This window comes from Chiroxiphia lanceolata, chromosome 24 (genome assembly GCF_009829145.1).
Source record: "Chiroxiphia lanceolata isolate bChiLan1 chromosome 24, bChiLan1.pri, whole genome shotgun sequence".
Taxonomy (NCBI): Eukaryota; Metazoa; Chordata; class Aves; order Passeriformes; family Pipridae; genus Chiroxiphia; species Chiroxiphia lanceolata.
The window spans coordinates 4553973-4565606 of record NC_045660.1 but is presented as its reverse complement, the minus strand read 5'-3'; positions in this window follow the sequence as shown (position 1 = coordinate 4565606).

Sequence of the window (11634 nt, the reverse complement as noted above, 5' to 3'; positions counted from 1 at the left end):
GAATCCAATGGGTTGATAATTCTCCCAGGGATGCTGCAATCTCTAATTAGATGTCCCTGCAGAGTCCCTGTGGCAGAACTGTTATTGTCCAGAGACAAAAATATTCTGGAGTAAGTCCTGGCTTTTCCCAGGAGGGAGAATGAAGGGTGGGATGTGCTGGAGAAGCAATAAAGGGATGGGGATCAACTCTTTTGAACCACAGACCCCTGGGGGATTTGCACAACTTCTGCAGAAGGTAACTGAGAAAAAGAAGGTTGTCAGTTGGTTTGAACTGTTTTTATAGAGAAGGATGGAAAATGTAGAGAGATCCTCATCCAAAAGTTGTTGAAAACTACTGATGGCTCAAAATGGGTCAACACTGGGGTGGAAGAAGTCAACAAAGACTTGCTGAAACTTTCATGTCAGTCCCTTTGTGACTGTACACCTGTGGGGTGTTCTAGGGATGGGTCAGCTCCCAGAATAATCCTGGAACTAGTGAATTTTAAGGAGCTCTGATTTTAATTCATATAGTTTAGTTTCTGTGGTTTACATCAAAAGACACCAAAATGCTGGGAAAACCTCTGGAGCAGCCACACCTCAGTTTTGAGAAGGGCAGTTCATTCACACCTCCTTCAGTGCTCTTCCTTTTAAGCAGTAGTAATTGTTTAAATAAACAAAACAGTTTTCTTTCTAGAGCAGTCTGCTCATTTAGCTGCCAGTCACTTCAACTGTGTGTCTCCATATGCTGTGAATTGTTTTCTTTTTCCTTTGTCTGACTCCATTTATAGGTTTTTATGGAGTTTGGGATGGGCAAGAAAGAACAGATTTCTTGCAGTCCAGATAATTCAGTCATTTCTCAGAGACATTCACTGCTCTCAGCTCTCCAAATCCTACAGCTGGACACCCAAATCCTACAGCTGGACATCCAAATCCTACAGCTGGACAGCCAAGTTGGGGGATAGCCATGAAAATAGGGAATTAGCTGGCTAGATACCTGATTTGCATGCACAAATTGACATTTTTATGTGCAAATGCATGTTAGATATCTAAGTGGTTAGGTGTATTTATTTAATTTCTCTTTAAAATATTCCATCAGTTCTGCTGCTTTCACTTGCTGCAAATTAAGAGTCAAAGTAATTTAAGTGCTGCAGAATCTTCAATGAAAGCTGGTGTGGGCAAGGAGAGAACTGGGTTTATTGTCTGTGTGGTGTTGTCACTAGAGAAAAAATCAGCCTGTTCTGTGCTGGGACAGTTGACTTTGCTGCATATTTGAGATGTTTCCCATTCTAAGTGTAGGAAATACTTGAACAAAGTCAACACCAGCCCAGTCAGCACGAAGATTCCACCACTAGAGCCGCGCGTTGTGCTGACGGAGTGAATTCCAGATGGAGCTTGGAGAAGTGATGATTAATTTCCAGCACTTCCAAAGAGGAAATTATCCTCGTTAAATCAATCTAGGAGAATTTCAGCTCTTGCACAAAAGACACCCTAATTGCCTTGGTGAATTCAGGATGAACTGCAGGACAGTGACAGGAAGTTCACACACACCTCGTCCCATTATTAACGATTGCACAAGAGCCTGAAATGTTTACTCACTCGGCCAATAACATGTTTGTGTTCCCTCTTTATTTTTCTTTTTTGACCTTCTTTAATTGCAACGGGAAGGGGCCAATCCATGGCCCTGATGCAGAGGAGTGATGCTCTGAATAAGCCCTTCCTGGTGTTTCTGGGTCTCTCACTGAGCCGGTGTCGGATGTTCAGCTCCGCTCCTGACACCAAGTCCACGTAGCCAAAGGTCTGTGTCTGGCTCTGTGCTTGGCAGCATCAGTCATGGTTTGTTGCTCTTTCCAGCCTGCCCTATTTGTGCTCTCATTAATCCTGGACAGGCAGATGGGATGGGGACGAGACTGGATTCCTTTGGCAGCCTCCGTGCTGCCTCCTCTCCGCCAAACCTTTCCTTTCCCAGGAGCGGGGGCAACGAGACATTTAATTTATTGGCTGTGCAGGGTGATTTACTGGCATCAAATTAATAAGAGTTAAACTCACAAGGAGCCTGTGGAGCAGAAAAGCAGCTGAGGAATGAGGCAGGCGAGTGTTTTGTGGGTCTGTGACTCAGCAGGTTGCAATTGGGCCACGTAGGGGAGCGGAAGGGATGGCAACTGTCACCTCCCTTTGCAGCCTCCTTGGGGACACAGTGGAGCTGCCTCAGGTTGTCTGCTGGGTGCTAATGCAGCCTGTCGTGCTTGGAGCACAGGCTGGGTGAAGATTTTCTAACAGCCTCTCTTATTTTTCATCCCTCTCTCATGGAACGGGCCGGGGTGGAGATTTGTCCAGACCGAGAGCGGGAGGTTGTGTGTGGTCCCTGTCACTTCACGGGACTTGGGTAAACACCCATCGCTTTGTTATGTGCTGAATAGGAAAGTTAGCCCCAAATTAGCACTAATGTGAGGTCATTTAACCCTTATGGGAGGTCTTTTGAAAAAATCATAATAGAGCCGTGCAGGAGTCAGCCAAACCAGTCACAGAGCCCTCCGAGAGTGACAAAGTGCACTATTATCATGCTGAGATGAGGTCAAAAATGTAAATACTCCGAGACCAGCCGAGTGAAACTTTCCTCCTGCTGGGCTGATTATTCTTAAAACAGGTGCTGCTCCCAAATCCCCGTGCCATGGCTACAAACTCCCCAGATTACTCCTGCAGGGTTTCAGGCCCGGGAGAATTAAAAGTGAATTGGAGCCGAGAGAAGCGTCAGCGTCTCCCAGTGCAGCGATTTCATGGACACAATGGTGCTGGGTCAGGGCAGCTCTTCCTGCAATTCCATTGTCCAGCCCTGGAAACAGGAGCTGGGCTGTAATTACCACTGAAAATAACTGTGTGTGGCTGGGCTGGGATGTGTAGCAGCCTGTGAGGGAATGGAGCTCTGACAGCGTGGTGCAGACACTGGTGTCCTCCTTTCCTGGGCAGGGATGGGCAGAGAATTCCCACCAATTCCATTGGTGGGAACAATGGTCTCTGTTGGTCCAGATGTCTGGTGTGGGGTCTGTTTGTGGCCCCTGGTATGACCCTGTGATGGGCATTTTGGGTGTACTGACCTCTGGGAGAAGAGGCTTAGGTTGGAAGGAGGAGAGGTTTGTTCCTGTGACCCACTGTGGGTGGCTTTAGGCAGGGCCAGGTGTGGTTGGCACCCTGCAGATGTGAACAGTTTGTTCCTGCCTTTCCATGGGGACCTTTGCACTGTGCTGTGTCCTCAGGTGAAGGCACCTCAGAGCCCAAGTTGAGGACAGGTTTTCCCAGTCTCATGAGGGTGCTGGGATGATGAACCATAGAAGTTTGGGGCGCTTGGTGGGATCAGAGGAGATGAGGATCATTCCAGACCCTTGGAGCTGCCAGAGCCTCTTCATCAGTGCACTGGACAAAGGGAAGGACTGAGGCCTTACCCAGTTCCCTTCTTAAAATACGAAGCACATTCCATATGGTTTATATCCCCTTTAAATCCAAAAGTCAGGAGAGAAACCTTGGGTTTCTCTCTCCTGGTAAAAACCTGGCTGCACTTCCCTGAGTGCCAGCAAGCGCTGGCTCCCTAATTCCAGCCTTCCCAGGATGATTCTCCAGGTTGTTGTTGAGAAATAACTTTTCTGCCAAGCAGTCGGCAGGACCGGAAGCTCCGGATACCTTCCCATCTGGAAAGGCAATCAGACAAAATGCCAAGCCCAGGGGGCAAAATTTCAGTCTTGGTGCCAGTCTTGCTTATTACATATCTGGGTTCTGCAGCCTGGTAGACTTTCATCATATAATTTATATGCTTCTCAACATCCCTGCAGTTATTAAAAGCACCAGGCTCGGAACTGCCACCCAAGGTTTCTCTAATTAGTACATCTGCCTTTCGGGGCAACCCTGGGTTGTTCATTTTACAGCCTGACCCCAGGCAGCGAATGGCCAGAATTGATCTGGGTTCCTGGTAGCCAGGGGGGCTGCCTGGGGTCTTTAGGACATGGGAGATCACAGGGAGAAAGGATCAGATACTGCAGGGATGGGCCCTGCAGCAATGTCAGCCAAATGTCATGCTCAGGTCAAGGGGGAGAGTCCCCCAGTGCCTCCCCTGTCCTCTCCCTCAGTGCCAGCTCACTCTGCCAGGGGCACTTTGTCACTGTGTGGAAGAAAAGAACAACCCCTCACCCAAAATCTCCCTTGGGAAGGCTCACACTGCCCTGTCTGGCAGATTGGCACTTGCCTGCACTGAGGGTTCAGTGCTGGCTCTAGGCAGCTGGTTGGGCTCCCCAAATATCATCTCATGGAGTGGGATTAAGTAGCTGGGAGCAAGAAAAGTCCTCAGGTCATGTTGTGTTCCCCATCTATGGTCCTGCTGCTCCTTCCAGAGCCTGGTCAAGGTGAAGAACTACTCTAATGCACTTATTCCCATCAGCTGGAATGCAAAGGCAGGGCAGACCTAAGACAGGGAGTAGCCTGATCCCTGCCTACCTGCTGAGCACCTTCAAGTGCAGGAACCCAAATGGAGAGCCAGGTAGGCCAGGTGGGAGCCTTGTGTCTCATTTCTCTGACCTTTTATTCAAGAGTGAATAAAATGCATTCAAATTCTTACAGCAAGGCTTTCTGCAACCATCTGCCATCCTTCACCTGAACCCAGGCTTCAGCTTTGCCTCTCCACCGAGCTCTGGAGCTGGTTGTCCCAGGTCTGACTCAGATTAGATTTTTCTAATTTATCCTAAAATTATTTCATTCTATCACAAAATTTAGAGGAGCAGGCCCTGCTTTCACTGGCAGTGATTAATCCTAAAGCTGCTCTAGGAGCTCTCTGGAAAAGGTCTCACTGTCAAGGCTATAAATCCTCCAGGTTCAGATGAAATCGGAGCTTCCTTTTTGTGCCTTTTTAGGACTCACTTGTACTTGGGTTTTGGCCACAAGCACCAGTTCCGGCTCCAGTAGAGACACAGTTTATGCTGGTGCAGCCTAATTTGTTTGATCTTGTTTCAAACTGGGGTAAAAATGCATTGCTATAAGTCACATCTCCACCAGTGGTTTGCGTGGGTGAGCAGACACTCAGGGTAGGCAAATTTTTCTAAGACTCGCATAAAATTACTCGCAGCATGGTCCTGGCTGCAGATCCCATGAGAGCCCCGGGGGTGGCTCCTCTCCAAGGGCTCCATGTGGGACTGCCCAAACAGGCCTGGGACTGGAACAGGCTCAGAGGTGGGGAGAGGCAGAGCTCGGGCTCACGGACGTGCAGCGGGCAGAGCTTTGGGTTCCTGCTTCCCATGGAAACGGGTCCAGGGCAATCCACAGCTTCCTCAGGAGGGGCAGGGACTGGTCCTTGCTCTCTGTGAGCAGGGACAGGGCCCAGGGAATGGCTGGAGCTGTGTCAGGGCAGGGTCAGGTTGGATCTCAGGAAAAGGTTCTTCCCCCAGAGGGTGGTTGGGCACTGACCAGACTCCCCAGGGCAGTGGGCACAGCACCAGAGCTCCAGGAGTGTTTGGACAATGCTCTGAGGGCCAGGGTGGGATTGTTGGGGTGTCTGTGCGGGGCCAGGAGTTGGACTGGATGATCCTTGTGGATCCCTCCCAAATCAGGATGTTCTGTGATTCCCTCCTCCCTGAATATCAGTGATGAGGCCGTTGCTGCTGGACCCAGCCCCAGGTAAATGATAAATCAGGTTTGCCATTCTCACAGATCCTACCTGGCCATCAGAGCCTGGGGTTTGGGTGCCATACAGTATTTGTGGGGAGAACACGATGCCAGCTTAGGAGGGAGGCTGATTCTCAGACCTTGAAGTAAAAGGAGGTTGATTTCTGTATTTAACAAAGCCAAAGCAACAGCTGGTTTTGTAAGAGCTGTGTGCTTTTTGCAGAAGGCATTTTCTCTGAGGAAGGAAAATCCCCAGACCCCGAGGGCCAGCAGCCCTCATGTGCCACCCAGGACATTCTTGGTGCATCTCTTTAAACGTTGCAAAACCACCTGATATTTTTCCACTCCATGGGATAGCTGGCTGTGAACTTTCTCTTAATCCCCTAACAACAACCTGCCCCAAGGAGCAAGTTCCTTGCAAGTTGCAGCCCTACAGAGGCTGACAAAAACTAAACTTATCAGCTGGATTTGCTTGTGGATTTGTGTGTTTGACCTGTGTGCTGGGCAATCTAGAAACAGTTCAATAAGTTCTTACAAGCTTTGGTCAGATTTGTTGTCTGAGGGGGTGATGAACTGATATGATTTGAATTTCAGTTTCAATTCAGATGGCAAGATTTTTCACTCTAGATGTTGCATTATGGCCTGGCCAGGAAGACTAAGCAACATGAGCAGGTGGAGTGAGTCAGAACTAAGTGGGCCTGTATTTGGTATCAAATATGACAGACAAGTGCCAGCCAGGAAGCAGAGCTTGCCCACTACCAGAGGGTGGGGTAGATGGGTATCTTGCTCTTTCCCTCCTAGACTTCAGAGCCATGGGGAGGATGTTTGGGGGAGATGATCCTGGTGGAGTTTCAGGGCTCTCCAAGCTGTCCTGTTCCCTCAGGAGGGAACGATGGGAGCGGATCCCGGGTTCCATCCAGCTTTTGGGCTCTGTGGGAGAGGTGTCAGCAGGGGATGGGCTGTGGTGTGTGGGCTCTGATACCTGGCTGTGATTACCTGTCTCACAGCCTCATCCAGGGCTGGATGCAGCTGTGGATGGAGGAGGACTGTGCAGCTGAGGGGGTGCTGGAATAATTCCAGAGGTCCCATCACCCTGATAAAGCTTCCCCTGTGCTGGCAGAGGGCTGGTCCCAGCAGGGCTGTGCAGGACCAGAGGGGAGCCACTGACTGCTCATGCTGTCAGACGAAGGTGACATTTTGCAGCAACTCCCTTGAACCAAAAGATAACCCCCAAAAATTCAAGTTTCCCCTTTCTCCAGCCCAGAACTGTCCGTTTTTACAGGAGGCTCCAGCACTGTCGCTTTGCTTGGGCTTTGCTGCAGCATCCAACCCACTGTGAACTCTGTGTATTTTTGGAGGGGGCTGCTGGCTGTGTATTGAGAGGACAAATCTGGAGCTCTTGAGGAGGGAGCAGGACCAGCACTGGGCCTGTTCATGGGAGATTTTCAAAGGGAAATCCCTCCCTGCCTGTAAAGAGCTGAGAACTGGAGCTCCAAGCACCCGTGGGCTTGCTCAGGAGCTGGGGCTGTGTTCCCTGAGCGGTATCAGCGACAGCTCTGACTCACACAGGGCCTTTGGGCTTCCCAGTTCTCTCACTGGGAATGAGATTCAGTTCCCACAGTCGCTGTCCTGAGCCCCTGCCCAGCTTTGCTGCCTCTCCCCTCCCTCTGCCTTCACCTTTTCATTTGAATGCTTCGAGAGCAGGAGGCGTCTCCAAGCCGGGCCTGGGATCTGAGCACGGAATCCCAATTCCGGGGACAATTTTAGAGTCAAATCAAGATTGCGGAGCCGACTTCTTCCTCCTCTCTGTAAATAATCAGGTCTGACAGCTGTTTTCTCAAGCTGTGGTGGGAAAGTCATCTCCTGCAAAGTGCTGAGGCAGAGAAAGGCAGGATGACTGCTGCTGTGTGCCCGTCCTGGCCACCCCAAAACACCCCCTGTACCAGTATCCCAGGAGTGATTCAGATGAGTAATGACAGGTGTAGGGCAGAAGTGAGAAATAATTAAAATTGGCAGTGCTTTGATGAGTCCAGTACTGACCAACCTCAGCACTAATAGGTCATGAGCCCCGGTCCTGCCAACACAGGGGAAACCACAGGCCAGGTCCTTGGTAGGTGCAGGATTGGCTTTAAAATTGCTTCACTTTGTGGGGGGTGTGAGGGAGTTATTTTCCTTTCTGTCTCTTCGTTCCTGAGCCTGTAGGAATCGGGTTTTGAGGCGTTTTGCAACGATCACCAAGGACGGAGGTTTTTATGCGGAGGAAACTTTCACATGATGGGATGATTACAGGAAGTCAGGCTTTGAGAGGCAACTAAATAAACTAATAACAGCAAGTATCAGCAGATTTGTGATGAAACCGTGGAGGCCTGGCAAACCCAAGACATTATTAGTTCCAGATGCTGCTCACAGATAAGTATCTCTGGCCTGAGCTTTTCTAATTACCTACAGAAACTAAGCTGTCACGTCAAGGTTCCTTTCAAAGCTCCCTGAGATTCACTACAGTCCACCAGGATGGGCTGATATTCATTTGTATTTCCTCTTTTTTATTTGCTTCTTCGGAATTTACTGAATGAAATCCCATTTCTGTGCTGTGCTTGGGTTCAAGTGGGAACTGGTGTCTCTGCAGCAGCGTGAAGGGAGCAGACAGTGGCATCCAAACCCACTGGGTGCTTCAGCTGGAGCCTGAACTCGAGCCCAGTTGGGATCTGACAGTGCTGCCTGATAAGGGTAATTTATTCTGAGCAGCTGGGGACACCTCTGCCAGTGCCATTTCCATATCTCTGCTCACGGAGGGCTGATTAATGAGGAGTGGAGTCAACTGAGGTACCCGAGACCAAACTCATCTCTGCTGGAGCGTCACTGCCTGACATCAGATAACTTCCTGCAGGGAGGCAGCTTTGATCAGGCTGCAGCAGTGGGGGAAATGGTTGGGAGCAATACCTGATGTTTTGCATCTGGTCCATTGTAAAAACTGTTTTCATGTTTAAAAATAAGTTTCTCTTGGGGAGGAATCGCAGCGCTGTGGTAACTGTGGGCCCAGCCCTGAGCCCTTCCCTGCACTGCTGGCGTTGCTGACAGCACCTCCTGCTCCTGCTGGGCTGATCACCCAGGGGGAATTCAACCCCTTGTTTTTTTGCAGGAGGAAATGTGCTTTTGTGTTTAGAGTTGGATGGGAGGGAAGCCCCCTGAGCTGGTATGGCTGAGGAGCTGCAGAATGTGCCTGCTGTTGGGTGCTGGGGTTAGGAGGCAACATTTCCTTGGAGCCTGTGTGAAATCCCTTTTAAAGAGGACACAGTTTTCCTCTGAGAAACCTTCCCCTGCCTCCTTCCCTGTACATGTTTGTAGCTGAACATCACAGGAACCCTGAGCCTGGACTGAAATGGAGAACATCCTTACGACATCTCCAGCCAACACCCTCCCTCTCTAGACTAACCTGGGATGTCCTTCCCCACTGTGGGATCCTTCCAGCTGGGTTTGGATTGACAGTCAGCTCCAGAGAGAGCTCCAGAGAGAGCTCAGGCCAGAGAACACAGAGAAAAAGTGAAGCTTCTTCCACCAAGAGAAGGTGGCTGGGATGGGGGGTCATGTTTGTTTGTTTAACTGGAGGTCCCTGCCCTGAAGACTCTCCGTGGGGTCAGTTGTTTGCAACCCAAGCTTGTTACTGCCTAAAAACTGGTAGAACTAGATAAAGACAACAGGAATTTTCCTATAGCCCCGTGGGCTACAACAGATAATAACAAACTGGCCTGACTCTATTAAAAAGACATTTAAGCATGGGGTCATGTTGTTCAGTGGTGCTGGGATCCAGCAGAGCCAGCTGGATTCCCAGAAACCTTGCTGCACCCACTGGAAAGCAGCTGCTGGGAAAGGGCCAGTGAGGGGTTTGTCCCTCGGGCTTCAGAAGGCCAAATTCTTCTTTTCCTTTTCCTCCTTATGACTCTGACAATAGAGCTATAGAGGCACTTCTGGAGCCTCTGCTGTGCTGTACAAACAGAAGGAAGGGCAGCCCTGCCAGACTGAGCCTTGCAGCCCAGGGAAGTTCCAGCTCAGCTTTTTGTTCTGCCTTCCCAAGGAAAAGGCTGTGGGAGACACTGGGAAAGATTGTCTGCTTTGGATATCAAAGGTCTCTACAAACTTACATGGCACAAGCTGTGCTTTTTGCTGGAAAAGCACCTGAAGCAGCCACATCTCCCTTTGGAGAGCAGCTCACTTCAACCTGCTCCAGGCTGCTTCCTCTTACTGACTATTAATTGTTGAAGTGTTTTAATAACCTTTGGTCAAAGACAGCTGAAATTCCTGGCACATCACAGGACAGCTGGAGAGGATGTTTGACAGCTGTCAGTGGGAAAAGCTGTGTATCCTAAAGGGATTAAAGCCCTTACTTTGAAGTTTCTTGCAGGTTATACAGAAAAGAAGCCAGGCTGGGAACGGGGAGTGCGGAATGACTTATGAGAGGTCACACTGCACATTGACAGGGGAGGGAAAAATTGGAATATCGGGATGTCACGGGCACAGGGCCACTGTGCACCTTGGGCAGCTCCTCCAGGTGCAGCCCCAGGCCTCTCCTGAGGGCTGGAGACCCACTGAGTGATGTTGTCCTCAGTCATGGAGCTGCTGATCTGTCCCCAATGAAATGCAGCTAATCACAGTCACCCCCTGGATGTTTAAAGAGGGTTTAACAAGCCAAACACGAGTGCAACCCTGTTGCCTTAGAGAGGGTGTAGCTGTGAGCAAAATTTGGCCCTCTCTTCCAAACCTTGCTGTTTGTCTTGACTGCTGCATGCTTTATTTTTAGAGCATCATAAAAGGCTTTTGTTCCAAGGTATATTTAACAGGGGAGTGGAAGGGAAGTGGGAGGGTTTTGTGCAGGGAGAATGTATCTCTTGGTCTCTTTCTTCTAAACCCACCCCCTCACCAGATACTCTTGGAGGGTGGAGTATAAATGAAAAAAAAAAAAAAAAGAAAAAGAAAAGAAAAAGAGAGAGAGAAAATAATAATTAGAAATACTGAAATCACAGTCAAAGGGATTGTCTGGGCGTCCAGGCCTGGAGGCCTCTCAGGCGCCATAAAACACACACATTATCCCAGAAAAGAGGGGATGGAAGGGGCAGGGCAGGGGTGGTCCTGTCTGGCAGGAGCTGGTGGAGGAGGCAGCTCAGTGCCCAGGTGGGGAGGGCTGTCCCTGCTTCCCACCAGGACACATCACACCCACACTGGTGCGTGCTGGGCTGGCCTAAAGCTGGCTCAGGGCAAGCTGTGAGGGTCCTGTCAGGGGGAAGATGGGTGGGGAGAGGGAAACATTTTCCTCTGGCCTTGAGAAGGTGTTTGAGAGAGCTCTGGTGGTACCCAGAAGCAGCCAGACATGTACAGCCCCACAGAAGGGGCAGGTTGGTGCTGGGAGTGATGCTCCCCAGGCACCGTCATTCCCAGGGGCTGGGAGAGCCCCCAGTGCTGGGGACAGGGACACAGGGAATTGCATGAGGAATGAGGCTGGATGTGAGAACCAGCACGTGCCTTCCAGCCTGGCCAAGGCTCTTGTTCAGTAAGATCCTCTCAGGAAAAAAGGTGAAGTCCTGGAGCAAAGCTAAGGAGAAACTTGATGCTAAAAAGCAGAATTAGTAAAACTAAGAGAGTCATTCACAGCTGTCTTCGGGGAATCCCAGAGAATTTGTTCAAGGAGAATCTGTGCTTTGCCTTCCCACGAGGGACCTCGTGGCTCCTCAGGCAGATTCCAGACAGGGCACAAAGCCTTGCCAGAGACTGTCAGGCAGCACCAGGATCCTGCCTGGTGAGGCCAGAGGGGCCCTGGCTGTCCCAGTTCCACCCGAGTGGTGTTGAGCTGCAAGTGAAGCAGGGGTGGGCTTAGACCCCCCAAAGGTGGAGCCAAGGCTGTGCCAGAAGCACATTAGTCACAGACCTTGGCTCTGAGCAGGCAGAAGGTTCTGGTGGGTTCATTTTCCTCCTGTCCCCTCTCCTATAGCAGCAGTGTCATCCCTGCTGGTCTGCAAAAGGCCA